The sequence below is a fragment of the Lepisosteus platostomus genome, chromosome 5 (assembly GCF_059453375.1).
Source record: "Lepisosteus platostomus isolate fLepPlt1 chromosome 5, fLepPlt1.hap1, whole genome shotgun sequence".
Lineage (NCBI taxonomy): Eukaryota > Metazoa > Chordata > Actinopteri > Semionotiformes > Lepisosteidae > Lepisosteus > Lepisosteus platostomus.
In genome coordinates this window covers 38,066,413-38,082,771 of record NC_142615.1, presented here as the reverse complement: position 1 = coordinate 38,082,771, position 16,359 = coordinate 38,066,413, and the positions used below count along the sequence as shown (strand labels likewise).

Below are 16,359 nucleotides of genomic sequence, written 5' to 3'. Positions count from 1 at the left end.
CATTTAATTTTTGGAACAACTTGTTTTTAAAAAAATCCATACAAATTGCGAAAGATAAAATACTCATTTGTTTTGTCAGTGCAGAGGAATTACTGCCAGCTGGCAAGGAAACAAAAACGATTTTTTTGTCTTTAGCCAAAAACCTGTGAATGTAGAAAAAAGGTGATGTGTGCGTTAGTTTTTATGGCACAGTCAGTCCGCATATCCATCAGTTAAACATAACGTTGGTAAATCAAAAGTCCCCAGCGACGCATTTCAAATTAATCGGACCTCAACACCGTCTCCCCTAAATGTGATGGGGTTTCTTTGGATGTCCTTAAGCATCCTGATAGTTGCAGAGATTTCAAACTTTTGGCACAAGTCAAACTACAAGAAGTTAATAGTTGAGCGCCTAAGTCAATATCACTGGGAATGTGACTATGTAAACTTAAATAGTATTCAAAATATTGCAATTTTGTTGTAGTTTTAAAAGATATTTTAGCTGGGGATCCTCGAATGATGAGGGTAGAAAAGAGAACTATTCGACACCATCAGGAGTGCTTAACGTGTGATAAAAGTGTTTTTTAATCACAAAGTGAAAATAGTGAATTTGTCTTTCACTTAGATGTTCATCAAAAGCTCATTAAACAATGAAGGAGAGGCTCGTGTTCCAAATTCACTTAGTGTCTCATTATCTTGCTTAGATTTTTAAAATGTACACTGTTGACTATACACTCTTCCTAACACGATTAAAGAGCCAAGTTTAGTTCAGAGGTAAAGCATCTCATGCATCGTATGAAGCTCTGTTTTCTATCACCAGCGTCTCCACTCTGATTTCTTTTTAAGCGCGATATCTTTTCTGTGATTTCTTTCGTTTGAATGCCCTCATGTGTGAATTTCAGCACAACACATAAACTTGTTTGTCTGTTTTAAAGAGATGCAATTTTTAAAACAGACAAAATGAAAGACTTATTAACTAAATACACATAGAAAACGTGCACCTAATTGAGAAAATTTGGACTGGGGCGATGTATTATTGTAGCGGCGCAAGCTCACAGTGGTGCACTTGAGGAATGCGGTACAAGGGCCAGTGGTGCATTGGATAACGCATCTGATTACGGATCAGGAGACTGTAGGATCGTAATGCTCTTAAACCCAGTACCATAACCGTAGTGTGTTCAGTCCTACACAACCTTTCTATCGACTGAATAAGCCTCCTGTTCCATCTCCATCTTCTTCCCACACATTCCGGCTATTTCAGCACCGTTATTGTTGGACCACAGTCACAGATACGTAAGGGACACTATTCTGAAGAACCGTCTTAAATAAATAACGTTGCAAAAGGTAACAATAATGTTTTCTTAACGTAACCTTACATTTGGGCGTACAATACAATTTTCTGTACCCTCAAATAAAACAAAATCTTACTGCTTTCTCCTGAGAAACACAAGTGTAGTGTTAAATCACAATAAATAATACAACAAATATACTAAACTAACACCCAGATGTGACAACACACAGCTATGACAGAACACATTAAAGACTTAAAAGCCCTTTAAATTTTTATTTCCTTAATTTCCATTCTCTTCCCTCCCCAGGATAACTGAAAACTAACTATAATGAAGACTGTATATGCATTACTTGTAATACAGCTACTAATAAAAATATACATGGAACATATACATAATTATTAATAAATAACACTTTTATTAGTAAATACGTGTAATGATAACATTCATTGTGAATATTTGTGGTGTCTGGAAAGCAATTTTAGTTAAATATAATAATAATTTTCAAGCAAGTGGTGCATAAGCTTGTTACTTAATGAGTACATTATTTCCATTACATTCAAGACAGTTCTAATGTGATCGATTGTTCTGCTTAGTCCGCTACTGAGTAGCTTAAAACCTATGAAGAGGTGGTTTAAGCTAGACTCCTAATGCAGTAACATCTAACGGGCAGCAGCTGTTATTTTAGGTTTGTTGCAATTGAGAACAGGTTTAGTACAGAGCTGCTGACAAATTTCAGTGGAGTTTATTGTATAAGGGTTTATTGCAATTGACCCATTGTAGCTACCAATCAGCAGCAAGGAAAAACAAACTTCACTTGTGCCTTTTAAAAAAAGGGAAACAGAGTAGTAGTTTATGTGGTAATTTCAGGTACAATGTAAGAACTAAAGTTATCTACTCCCATAGTAATGCGTGGGGTCCTATAAATAGAAAAAAACAATTTTAACCCGAAAACACAACAAACACAAAACAAGAAGTCTTCCAGGAACCTAGGTAAATCCCTGTAGTAGTCTAACAACTACAAAAAAAAAAAACAAATGCAACAACTTCAAAAGAAAAAGAACATTAAAAACAAATCTGGGGAACAACAAAAACACAGAGTCTAATTCGAGAGCTTTTTCAAGTCTTCAGTGCTCCTCTCGTCTCAGTAGACCTCTCTCATATATTTGTGTACAGGTCAGCTGGAGGTACACAGCTGATGGTAATTTAAGTAGGGAGCTGCGTCAGAATGCATGGGCTTCAAAGGAAAAAGTCAAGGTTTATTCCATGCTGAAAAGAGAAGGAAACACAATGTTTCAGCTGTGGAGCCTTATTTGATTGTGACTCGAAGTAAACCTTTACTTCTTCGTTTGATGTTAATTTATCTCCATCAGATACCTAATAATATCTAAACTTGACAGTTTCTTTCAGTAGCTAAAGACGCTGCTCTAGGTGAGGCTCGAACTCACAACCTCGGCATAACTTCGCTGTGCACTGCTGTATAAGTACCGCGCGCTGACCGATTGCGCCACTGGAGCTGTGCAAAGTGTGCTCCTCATACAGACTGACGCTGCAGAAACACAGGGTGAAAACGGTTTCGGTTGTGGATCCATCTATACATGGGGAACACTGAAATAGCAAGGAGAATACAAAAAAAGAAACTGAAAGAATTGTGCTAACAGCAAAGGGGGACGGAGGGAGGTGGACGGACAAGTAAATCAGCCTGGTAGATTGTTTGTAGCGACATTTTTGAGTCAATCGGCACACTGATTTCTCTTCATGTGCCTTGAACTGTGCAGTTTGTATTTTCGTTGTAGATAGGTTTCTTCAGAAGTCCAGTAAATTGACAATAATGGAGAACTAGCTGACGCACCCCGTCGTGAAGACCCTCTGTAAGGTGATTACACGTTTCATTTTCAAGTCGCCTCCTTTACACTCAATTGCTTCCTCGACACTGAGAGAACATGAGAAATGGCTTCAATTTCAATGTGAAGCGCAGTTCAGGCTCGATGGCTTCACATCTCCAATCAATCAAATAAAATTGCAGTGAAGCGATCTAAATAAGACTCTGAAGTACTGGGAAAGATGATTATTTTGAGCGTGCCTCCCAGGGTCTGCTACGAGGCTGAAGTTGGCTTCTTATTCGCCAGCTTCTTATGCGTGTTTTTCGTTCCACCTTAAATGCTGCTGCTGTGATGTTATGTCGCCTTTCGCCTGTAGATGGCTCTCTTCGATCAGTACTAATCCGGCTGGAATACTGTAGACATCTTCACTGAAAGGGAATATCCAAATAGTGACTGTCCAAATTATATTTTTGTATGGAATATATTTCAGAAAATCGCAAACCAATTTTAAAAACTCACCATAACACGGACTTACACTGGGAAAAAGTGATTGCACTTTCTGCTTATTTCTACGGCCTCCCCCCCGATTATGAAAATGCCTCACAGTTCTGACACTGATGTGTGAAAGACAATGTAACAGACTATCAAAATCCTGAAGTACAAACAATTTTAATGCACCAGTTTTTTAAATATGACCCTCTGATCTTGGCATGTCAGAATACATCGGGAAAAAGTATGGCACGAATTGCAATGTCACGCATTGTTGAGAATATCACTGACCTTGCCGATATTTGCAGGGGATACGAATGTTTTGCACATGTTGAACTACAACATGTAAAAATTGAGCTCCTTAGTCAATATCACTGGGAATGTCCAATAATGACGTACATCAGTAGCCTCAAAGAAACTTAGACTCACACATGGAGTTTTATCTTTGTATGGAGATTGGGAGAATTAATTTATACTCTCGTTGCTCATTAGCTAAATTATTTTAAAAATATGACACAGATTTGTTTGAGAAACTTGTAATTGCCTTAAAGAGAGTCTTCTTGAAGATGTGCACCAGCTAGCTCTCCACTGTCAATTGACAGGACTTGAGAAGAAACTGTTCTCATACAACCAACATACAAATTACACATCTTAAGGAACATGAAGAGAAATCCGTGTACTAAATAACATAAAACTGTCGCTGCAAATTATCACCAAGCTGTTTTATGTATCTGACCACCTCTTTCCTACTTTGCAGCGAGCACAATTCTTTCTGTTTCTTCATTGCTATTTTACTGTCTCTTTCCCCCATGTGGAGATGGATCCACAGCCGAAACTTTAGGTCGGTTCCTGTTACTCTGTCCGTTTGAAAAAGCTGTATGAAAGGCACTCCCAACTCTGCAGGAAAGTTATTGCTGCTCTCAACACAATATACTGCAGCCAAATGTGATAGCGATACTGTCACTGCCTGTGGGCCACGTGTTCCTGCTGTCAGCCTATTATGTCATGTTCATCCACACCCAGAAACATTACTGCTGTAGCACAAGAGTTATAGGTGCAGTTGATAGAGCATGAATCTCTTAATCTCTGAACTGTGGGTTCAGTCCCCACATTGGGTCCCTCTGTGTCAGTTTGATCCCCCAAATCCTCCTAGCATGACCTGATGGTGTAACAGTGATACCCAGTACCCAGCGTAATTCAGCTTTCTTTCCACGTGATTCAGATTTTGATCCGAAATCATCGGCCGAACAAAAGTTTGTCTAAATCGAGGGAGATCTGCTCTCAATCAAGTATTAAACACTTCAGCATTTACTGTTTGAATACCGCACTTTGTCAAAACACTGCCGCTTCTTAAGCTAATAAGTAACGGTTTTTGAGCATGCATTGTATTGTTAATGCTTATATTAAAAAAGCATAAATTCACATAATGGAATTTTGACGGAACAAAGTAGTCCAGCCCCTTTACAACATTACATACCCACTGATTAAAGCTTAAAACTACAGTAGCAGGAGTAATAATAATGGCAAGAACATGTTTGGAGTTCGGCATTTCATTTATTCTGCGGAAACATCGTATCGGAATGAACTGCCCGAGATAAAAGAGTAATTGCAGCTTCAGATCATATTTTCCAGAGCATTGCATTGTTCTGTTCATGCTGACTACACGCTTTAAATTTGTAATTTACTGCAAGCGTTGCTTTTCCAGATTTTTCTGAAATTCCTCGCATTTGACTTGACTTGAACTTTATTGCCATATGTAACCGGTGCTGGTACAATGGAATTCTTACTTACAGAAAGTCTCTCGATTGTAAAACAAGTGTAAAAAAAACAAAACAAAGTGCAAACAGTGCATCAAGACAATTTACAAACAAACAATAGACAATGTGCAAGTAAACATGCAGACAGTTTGAATATAAACAATACAGACATGTAAACAATGACTGGAGACGTACAATAAATAAATTAAAATGAGGTAGATGGTGATGGTGTAGGTGTGGTCCGAGGGGGATGGCTAAATGTGTTCGCCAGTCTCACTGCTTGTGGATAAAAGCTATTGAAGAATCTAGTGGTAAGTGTCCGTATGCTCTTATATCTCTTGCCTGAGGGCAGTGGGGTGAAGAGCTCATGCCCGGGGTGGTGACTGTCCTCTGTGATGGCCAGAATTCTACCACGGCAGCGGTCCTCATAGAGCTGTTTAATCTTGGTGAGACCGCAGCCGATGATCTTCTGGGCCATATTTACCATTCTCTGCAGTGCCTTTCTTTCTCGCGAAGAGGTGTTGCCATACCACACGGTGATCCCGTTGGTGAGGACGCTCTCGATAGTGCAGCGGTAGAAGTTCACCAACACATGTATTGGCATCCCCCATCGCTTGAGGCACCTCAAGAAATAAAGGAGCTGCTGAGCCTTCTTCATGATAGAGTCAGTGTTCACAGTCCAGGTTAGATCTTTAGAGATGTGAATTCCCAAAAACCTAAAGCTGGTGACTGTTTCCACTTCCGTTCCATCAATACTGAGTGGGCTGTGAGTGTGTGGCCTGTGTCTCCGAAAGTCCACTATTAGCTCTTTCGTTTTCTTTATGTTCAAGTCCAGGTTATTGCTATGACACCACCGAAGCAGCTGTACAACTTCATCCCTGTAAGTGGACTCGTCATCATCACTGATCAGTCCTATTATAGTGGTGTCATCGGCAAACTTAATGATGTGGTTGTTGCTGTGTCTTGCTGTGCAGTCGTGAGTAAATAGGGAGTACAACCTTGGACTCAGACAGCAGCCTTGTGGGGTTCCAGTGCTCAGGGTGACTGGTGTTGATGTTTTATTGCCTATCCGCACCACCTGTGGTCTCTCGATAAGAAAGTCCAGCAGCCAGTTGCAGACAGAGTTGCACAGACCTAATCCCCTGAGCTTTGTCACCAGTTGACTGGGTATGATGGAATTGAATGCTGCACTGTAGTCCAAAAACAGCATTCTCACATACGAGTTCTTAGTGTCCAGGTGTTCCAAGGCTGTATGCAGAGCCAGGGAGACAGCATCATCCACTGATCTGTTGCTCTGGTAGGCGAACTGCAGGGGGTCCAGGGACTCTGTGATGGAGGAGTTGATGTGTGACAACACCAGCTTCTCCAGGCATTTTATCACCACAGATGTTAATGCTACTGGGCGGTAATTATTCAGGCATGCCACTTTTGTCTTTTTGGGGGTTGGAACAATAGTGTTTTTTTTAAAGCAGAGCCAGCACTAAAATATTTCATTCCCGTCGCTGAATACATCGTGGAAACGGTATTTGCAACGGAATGCTGTCACACATGAAACCTTTTTGTTTTTCGGTTCTGAAGTTTGAAAATGAAAATAAAACGGGGGTCACCTCATAGGCTTGAAAGAAGTCCAAGCAGCATAAAAACCCGCGAATTCTCACAAATTGTGTTGCATTGTGCTGCACCTTTCTTCTGCTGCTTTTTTAAATCAGCCTTAAACATTTGAATGCATACCTTACTGCTGCTAATCACATTCACGTGTTTACGAAGCTTTTTTCTGTGCGTTATGTTTTTGCTAAGCAGTTTCTCCATTTTCCTCGTACTGTGATTGTGAGCGAGCACAACAACACTGAAACAGTGTAAAGACAGATAAAAAAGTCAGGGTAAAACGCCTGACTGTCGGGAGTGGGATTTGAACCCGTGCCTCTATTTGGAAACACAAAGCTTAAAAGACATGAAGCTGTGAATTTGCTGTTTTAAACCGCTTGGCTATCCTGAAAAATGTGTGCTGATTGTACCAGTCGCATCCGATTTTCCGTAACTTTAGAACGATTGATATGACTGGACGAACACAATTTATGGCGTTTAGCATGACATGGAAAACGGTACCGGAGCATTCGGGTCCGGACTACCAGACTCAGAAACAGTTTTTACCCTCGCACTATCAAACTATTAAACTCCCAGCCTCTCTCACTCTCTCCTCACCTCTCACCTATGATCTGAACCTCACAGTGCCTTCTTTCTTACCAAAAACCCAAACACACATTGAAAATCTACCTCTACCATACATGTCAAAAGCTCACTCCCCATCATTTCTATCCCTTTATTTCATTCTTTTGATGCATGTTTTTGCACATAACCTGTTACCTTTTTGTTGTTTTGTACACTGCCTGTTGTTGTTTTTTGCACATCGGCTGTTGTCTCTTTCTTTTGTTATACAATTGTATTGTTGTTGTGTTTTTTTCTTTGTACTACTTATGTCCGAGAGCTAGCTAAATACCATTTCGTTATTCCATATACCTGCGTATGAGTATAATGACTATAAACTTGAACTTGAACTTTTAACTTGAATTTGAACTTGAACTTGACATAGTCTTGCAGGCAGTATATTATTTTATCGTTTACTCTTATAAAAAAACATGGTCTTCTCGTTCCTAAGTCAGATTTTTAGTGCTTTCGAACGTTACTTCCAACCTGGACTGACAGCTCACCAGATCTGTTTGTGATCAGACCATGGAGTCTGGGGCTGTACCAAGCGCACGTTCCTTCCCAATGCTGAGGCGATCATTCAGAAGATGGGTGTGAAGAGAGATAAGCTTTGTCGACTAAAAAACAAGGCAGGATATGCACGAATACTAATCACTGGCGACAGTTATGCTCTCTTACTATTGAGATCCCTACATTGCAAGTTTTTTTAAGACTTTGAAACTAAAGGAAAGCGGTGACAAATGAAACAGGCACAGGTGGGGCTTGAACCCACGCTCTTCAGTTTACAAGGCCAACGCCTTACCACTTGGCCAACGTGCCTTTGAGTAAGCATGGGAATAAGGTTGTTCAAATTATTTTTTTCTGAATCTGGTTTACATCGCCTGGATGCAGCAACAACAATAAAAGGTATACTTGTCCTTAAACTCGGACGTGATGTTCTGCAGACATGTGCACAATGTCCTGTTTTCTTGCAGTGTAGACATTTTGCTGTTCACGCTCCGCATTCATCTGCTTTGTGCGTTGTTAGTCCGCACCTGTAACATGTAATGTCAGCCGTCCCCTGTTCTTCTATTTCTCTAGCATGACTGTGTCCTGCTGCTCGGCTTTTGTTTGTAAAGTTTGAGCGAGCGCCCCGTTCAGTGTCACTTTGTCACTGTGGTCAGAAAGCATTCTTGATTCTGCTTGAGCTGCTTCATGAATTCTAGCGACTGTAAGAGCTCTTTTTAAAGTCAGCCCTTCCTCCTGCAGCAATTTATAGTCTCTTATGTGCACATTTTTCCACAAGTTGATCTCTTAACATGTCAGTTTCCAATACTCCAAAGTCACAAGATTTAGCCAATTCTCTTAGTGCAGTCACAAAAGCATCAACAGATTCGTCCTGAGACTAAGTTCTCTGCCTAAATTTATGCCGTTCCAAAACCACATTTCTCCGCGGTGTAAAGTAAGCGTCTAAGGCAGCTACAGTCTGTTCATATGTACCTTTTTCTCCAGGGAGATTGGCGAAAATCCGCTGCACGGGAGCCCCGATACAGTGCAGTAATGTAGCACGTCTCACGGCATCCTGAGCTTCTGTAGATCCACCGGCTATTTAAAAAAAATCTGTACGACTCCATCCATATCTTGTATTCCGTATACAAATCCGGAGCTACGAGGTTCAGTAGAAGCGGTGAAAAAAGCCGGGCATAAGCAAAGCTTCTCGGCGCGGCTGCCATATCTTCCAATGGGCAAGCTAAACGAACAGTCAGAAAATTCAAAAGTTCGTTTCTACCAGCAAGAGAACTAAAATCTGCAGTGTTCTGCTCGCTTTGAGTCCGTCAAGCACTCATCTCTCGTCGCCATAAATGTTGTGTATCTTAATAAAGAGACGTTTTAATATTATTTTAACTATTTTGTTAACTACACAGATCATGCCCTTACACCTTATATTCCTGCTTTCTACTCTCGTTCTGTTGTCTCGCGATGTCTACTCACTAAACTACATTTAGCATGACTTCTTGTTGCAGTTGAGCTCAAAGCTGGAGATGATCTCCATGTTCTACCGCACTAACTAGTCCGAAACGTAGTACACAGTACACACTTTTTAAGTGAAGTCAGGTTGTTAAAAAATTAAACCAGCGCCCTGTCACAGAAACGTACCCCAGTCTCCCGCGCAACAAGCGGGGGTACTCAGCACTATACTGTACTAACGAGGAGCTGAGCGTCAGCTCTGTTTACTGTCGGCAGTCATTTCCTCATTTCCAAAGACTTTTTCACCTGTTCTCAACTTTTAAAGACGGTCATAAACGCTCAAGAAGTAATTAATGTCAGTTGGAAGTCTGTTTCTGTTGTCTCAGCTCTTGATAAAGACAAGCCGTGCGTGGGAGACTCCCTCCCTGAAGACGTTTGCCGTCACCCTGCGAGGGAGAAGAGCCATCAATCACCAAAGCAACCACTGAGACAGTTAACATTAAACACGTGAAATGCGAGATGTTGTGATTTTTTCCCCCGCTTAAGGCTTCTATCGTTTCTACTCTAACGAGAAAGACCTCTTTATTAGAAGTGAGATTTTAACAAACGTCTCCAGGGGTAACTGCGACCTGAACGCAACGGCATCTTGCCTGTGGTACTTATAATGAAGTATATATTTTATTTCTTTCTACTCGTTGATAAGAAAAAAAGTGAAATCATGTAATTAGGGATATGTCTTTTTTTCATGGGGAAAACCAGCCCGAGCAAATGTAAAGTTTAGAGCAGCGCTCAATAAAAATGATTAGAACCCGAAAGCGCTTCGTATGCGGATCAGTATATTCCGATACCACTGGTTCTGCAGAAGAAATAAGAAAAGCCGAACTCAAAGCAGAAACGTGTTGCCATTACGGGTACTCTGTCTGCAGCTGCTTTAAGATCTACTCACACCACGATGCCATTAAGGCTACCTAGTTAAAAAAAAACATCGTCACCTTTTTGAACGTGATTATTAGACACCCGTTAAATCTCAACCGAGGTTTCTTGAGAGATCGTTCAGCGAGCGAGTAATAAAAAACTACTTCGCTTCCAACCTCTGCTGTCACTGTAAACTCGGACGTGATGTTCTGCAGATGTGCAGTGTGCCTTTCCTCTTGTCGTATTCAAGAGTACTCACTGTGTGAGCCTCTCACTGCGTGTCCTGTACTCTACTGTGATTTAATTTAGATAATGACGTGGAGTAGAGTGACAAGATCTACTTGAACATTTTCGGTTTGTGAAATGAAACACTAAATACACTACTGTAAATACAAGTAATGGACATTTAAAATAACCACAGTACAGCTAGAAGAGTGAAAGATAAAAGACTATTTAGAATGGCATTCACAATAGACTTAAGAATAGCACATCCGCCCGAACAGGGACTTCAGATTAAAAGTCTGATGCACTACCGACTGAGCTATCCGGGCTCTGAAAGAAAGTCAACACTGTCGGGATCCTCGCAAGTCACGTGTACCATTCCCAGTAGAATGAGTGAGAAATACAGCATGACATGGGTAGTTAAGGGGCTCCCACAGTCCATCTTTCCTCACATTACTGATTTTTTTCAATAGCATTTTGACCTTTTTTCACATTCAGATTTTTTTCACATTTAATAAAATCTTTTAATCAACAACATTAAAAAGAAAACAAATGGAACATTTTTTGGAACAATAATTAAAAAAAAACTTTCAATGCCTTGGTTGTATACGTGTGCACACCCTTTATAAAGGGAGTTGCAACAGTGCTGAAATTTAAAGAGCATTTCCGTAGAGAAAACAGCATTTTTTCTGCCTTGATGTTAAGCTTAGGGAGCCTGTCTTTTAGAAATTCTATTTCTTAACACCCTGCACAGCCTCCCGACAGACTAACGAATATTCTTGGGAGAAATTGGCTCACACACCGGAAGACACTAACGTTTATTTATGTTAGAGTATGTGAATAACAGTTTAACCGAAAAAGTTTGTAATTGTGATTTTGTAAAAAATCAATAAATCGTCTATCAACAGTACGTGATTATTAAGAAATTGTTTTATTTCATAAACTATAAGACAATTAAGAGAGTTTATAGGTCATAAACGTGGCTTATGTTCTTTTAACTCTGGCGTTCAGGATCCAAACCCAGGTGCGGACGATTGTGTTTCTTGAATCTCTTGTAATCATCAAAAGTCGATGTGTAGTCCTTCAGTACTTTCTCGAGTTGTGCCATGGATATTTCATACGATCAATACTTGTCATGCTCTTTTGCATTTTCCTTAAACGGAAAAAGTTCAAAGTGTGTTTATGGCTGTGCTTCACATCTACACGAGAGCAGTACAGGACACGCAGTGAGGAGCTCGTGAAGCTTTCAGTTTAGTGCGGAGTTCAGAAGGAGGATTCGCTCGCTGAATAATCTCTCAGGAAATCCCGGGCGAGATTCAACAGGTGTTTTCTGCAACAGCCACGACAAGTGTGAAGCAATCTCTGGATTTCCTGAATTTGAACTAAATTATTAGTTCAAATAATTTAAGGTTTAACAGAACTAAATGAGGTACATTTAAAACAGCAGCGCAACTCTGCAGCAAGTCGAGTGTGCCTGCACACTCGCAACACAAGCAAAGAGTTCTCACTCAACAGAAGATTGCGATGTAAGTAATGTAATACAAAGCACCTGGAGATGCCAGGGATTGAACCAGGGACCTCATACAGTACATGCGAAGCATGCGCTCTACCACTGAGCTACATCCCCGATGGCAAAGGTAATGGAACAGACTTGTCCAGATGCTCACTGATCACAATCCACCACTCACAAAGAATGTCTCCAGTTTCCCACTTTCGCGTTTCCTCTACTACAGAGTAAATTAATGGGAATGAAGAAATAAGGAAGGAAAAATAATCGCATTGAAGATTCAAGAGACTGGGCACAAATAAATCTATTATTTTTGTATCCAGTCACACGTGCGACGGTGGTTAATTCCCAGACGGGGGGAGTGCTTTTTTTCTACCTCCTTACTCGACTGTCTTTCAATTCTGTTTTATTTGAAAGCTTTTTGCATCTTTTAAGTGCTCTTGATTAAACTATGCATAGAAAAACAGCACTACTGATGATTTTCATGGACCGATGCACACTTGTTCTGTACAACTCGAGTGATAAAGCCCTGTCTGCAAATATTGTGGAAGAAAATAAAAGGGTGAAACAACGCCCCAACCACAGGAATGGTAATAGGAAGGATCGTGTTCTTATTTGATAAGTCCTTTTGAGATGTCTTGGCAATGCACACAGTCGTTAGAGCTGAAAAATTTACTTTTAGTGGTGTTTTTAAACAAAGATGGAACATGTTATTTCTATACCAGGAAGAAAGGAGCAGACTTTAACTTTAAGAGGCAAAAACGACACCTTATCAAAGCTAATATTAATTAAAATGACATCACAACAAAAGAGTGGAGCCTTCAGTGAATAAAATTAGTTTTCATTGGACGTGTGTGTCTCCATAACTTTGTAGGTGAGAGAGAGGATTGTGCTAATTTGGAGGTGCTTCTCGGAAGTGCGTTGGTGGTACAGGCGCCTTCCAAATAATTGAGTCGGGTATGAATCCCAGCCAGTACAAACACAAATCTTTTCAAGATAATTTATGGTCCGCTAACATCTTTTGAAACACTACAACAGGTAACACCCCGTGTGAAACATCATGAACATCTGTTAAAGCCTGAGTTTTACATACTCTAACGTTAATAAACGTTAGTGTTTTCCGGTGTGTGAGACAATTTCTCCAAAAAAATATTTGTTAGTCTGCCTGGAGGCTGTGCAAGGTGTTAAGAAATAGAATTTCTAAGAGATAGGCTCCCTAAGCTTAACATCAAGGCAGAAAAAATGCTGTTTTCTCTACAGAAATGCTCTTTAAATTTCAGCACTGTTGCAACTCCCTTTATGGGGAGTGCACACGTATGCAACCAAGGCATTGAAAGTTTTTTTTTTAATTATTGTTCCAAAAAAATGTTCCATTTGTTTTCTTTTTAATGTTGTTGATTAAAAGATTTTATTAAATGTGAAAAAAATCTGAATGTGAAAAAAGGTCAAAATGCTATTGAGAAAAATCAGTAATGTGAGGAAAGATGGATTGTAGGAGCCACTTAACTACCCATATCATGCTGTAGTTCTCACTCATTCTACTGGGAGTGGTGCCGTCGCTTCTGGATAAAGTCTGTCAGTGGTCATTCCAGACGGGTCAGGTATGACTGCTCTTCGGCACAAGAGACACGTGACTTGCGAGGATCCCGACAGTGTCAACTTTCTTTCAGAGCCTGGATTACTCAGTCGGTAGAGCATCAAACTTTTAATTAGAGGGGCCAGGGTTCAAGTCCCTTTTCAGGTGGTTGAACTGTTCTTAAGTCTATTGTGAATGTCATTCTAAATAGTCTTTTATCTTTCACTCTTCTAGCTGTACTGTGGTTATTTTAAATGTCCATTACCTGTATTTACAGTAGTGTATTTAGTGTTTCATTTCACAAACCAAAAATGTTCAAGTAGATCTTGTCACTCTACTCCACGTAATCATCTAAATTAAATCACAGTAGAGTACAGAACACGCAGTGAGTAGCTCACACAGTGAGTACTCTTGAATACGACAAGAGAAAAGGCACACTGCACATCAGTAGTATAAAGCGACACCTTTCGTCAAACTTTTGACAGGTACCACGCCCCCCTTTTCCAGCCAATGGTCGTCCACGGTGTTTGGTTGTCCCGCCCCTTGCCATCCAATGCCGTGTTGTTATTTGTGCATGTCCCGCCCCCTCAGGAGCCAATGGTGTGGGTCGGAACCCCCGCCTCCCCCCGGCCGGTCGGTCCGGAGCCTCAGGGTCCCAAAGCCCCAAGGCGGCGCATCCCTCGCTTTAGGTGTGTGCAGGTGTGTATTGGTTTGGAAGGGGACCATGTCTGCCGCGGGGTTGAGTGCGCTCTATTATAACCCTACGAAATCGGGTAGTTACGGCGGCGCGGGCAGTCTGTTGCAGGCCGCGAGATCCCGGGGTGTGAGCGGCGCCAGCCGCGGCCGGGTGGCCGAGTGGTTGTCCGGCTGCACAAGCCGTGTCTCCAAAGCAGCAGGGGTGCAAGCACACACACACACTGACTGCGTAAAGTCTCATGGAAAGAATTCACAGGACAAACACCATGTGAAATGTGAACCGCTTTATTTCAACAGTGGGTTTTCAAACACCGAAACAGCTCAGCAGCACTTTTTACACGTTACAGACTCCAGTTTGCAAGTATGTGAAATGTGAACCGCTTTATTTCAAGTGGGGGTTTTCAAACACTGAAACAACGCAGCACACACGCGTTACTGGCTCCTGTTTGCATTCAACAATTAAATGTTGGTGCGGAAAATTAGTTTGCTACACGTAACCACCACCCCAACATTGCTGAGAAACTTTGCGGCATCTGAAAAAGCATTCATAACCCCCTTCCGCTCCCCGTGTCTAAAGCCATGCGAACCACACTGGGCGATCTGATCTAGCAGGGCAAAAAAATTTGCCTGCGTAATCAGCGGGATGGTGTTACCACAGGTTCTGTGCAAAACACGCTGTATTTTGGAATACACACTGTAGAACCCCTCAGGCTTCCTTTTCTGATCTGAAAACATCAGATCCGCAATAATTTCACTCAAGTTCTTGACATACACATCTATCTCTTTAACAAATTTAAGGACATTAGCATTCGACTCTTTGTTTTGCATATCAAGCTTTGTAGAGAGAAGTGTGTAAAGCACTCTTAGTAAGAATTCAGACGTATACATTCGAAATTCTTCATTCTTCGGACGATGGCGGTCCTCAATTATATTTTTTAGCAACTGTTTTATGCGCCGCTCAGTGTCATTTGTAATGGTGTACGAACCCAGACACCGGGCGGTGTACAGAACAGCCGATAAAATTCGGGCTAAACTGAGAGACTTATAAATATCTAAAGCGGCAAACGTCACGTCTTCAGACCCATCTGTGTAGCCACCAGACAGGCATGTGTGACCCCGCTGCCCAGGATGGTCAATCAGACAGGCCGGGCAGTCATCAACCAGGACCCCCTTTAAACAGTGTTTGAAGATGCAATAAACTACTGCTTTCACAATCTGGGGCATAACATCGGGCTCATTAGGGACATAGGCATCAGCTTTATTAACATTTGGGCGAACACACAAGCATAGACACGAGACATTCACTTGTGCCGGTAGGCTGAAGATTGACCCGTCCACATCCTCTTTATTCTATTAAAGGAAAAAGAAAAGGATACAAGTACGATCAGAAAAATATTTTAGCCGCCTACCTCTTGACTTTGTAGAGTAGCGGACCCCGTTGTTTCTTCACACAAAGAAGCCATCTCAGCACCTCTGCGGTGTCTGACAGCTCCAAGCACGCACTGCGACCCTGTCAGGCCGGAGCATTTAAGAATATGCGCCAATGGTGTAACACGCCTACATAACACAAGACATTTTTCAATTGGTTGTGATGACCCCCCCGATTTATCGAGCGCAAAAAGTATTCACACATCTGTTTATAAGTTTTAAAGTATTAACACGCAATGCAAACACAAATGTTGTGTTTCCCCAGAAAATAAATTTTAAGTTTTCTCATTTACAAGCACACCATGTATTTCATGCAAAAATGTTCTTAACATTATTAAAAAATAAAACCTCAAAACGTCAAGCTTGTTTTGTGAACACGTCCCTATAAAGAACAGATAAGTTTTCTTATAGCGTTAAGAAAAAACATTTTGTTTGATTATATTCTTAGCGGTCTGTTGGTGAATCAAACACAGACACCGCGGCACATTTACACCACGTTTAACAGCTATGAAATTTAGAAATCGTT

General features: G+C 41.0%; 1 protein-coding gene and 3 non-coding genes across 4 annotated transcripts in view; 1 reads left to right on the top strand and 3 right to left on the bottom strand.

Annotated features, from left to right (window-relative positions):
- The window catches only part of LOC148666183 (antigen WC1.1-like), a 648,305-nt gene that overhangs the window by 403,601 nt on the left and 228,345 nt on the right, over positions 1-16,359 (top strand). The window lies entirely within an intron of this gene.
- Positions 2,692-2,785, bottom strand: trnai-uau (transfer RNA isoleucine (anticodon UAU)). The gene is made up of 2 exons: positions 2,748-2,785; positions 2,692-2,727 (listed from the first exon to the last, which is right to left on the bottom strand). It is a non-coding gene; the product is annotated as a tRNA-Ile (tRNA).
- On the bottom strand, positions 8,290-8,361 carry trnat-ugu (transfer RNA threonine (anticodon UGU)). The gene has a single exon. It is a non-coding gene; the product is annotated as a tRNA-Thr (tRNA).
- Positions 12,177-12,253, bottom strand: trnaa-cgc (transfer RNA alanine (anticodon CGC)). Its single transcript is given in 2 exon segments — positions 12,177-12,212; positions 12,218-12,253. It is a non-coding gene; the product is annotated as a tRNA-Ala (tRNA).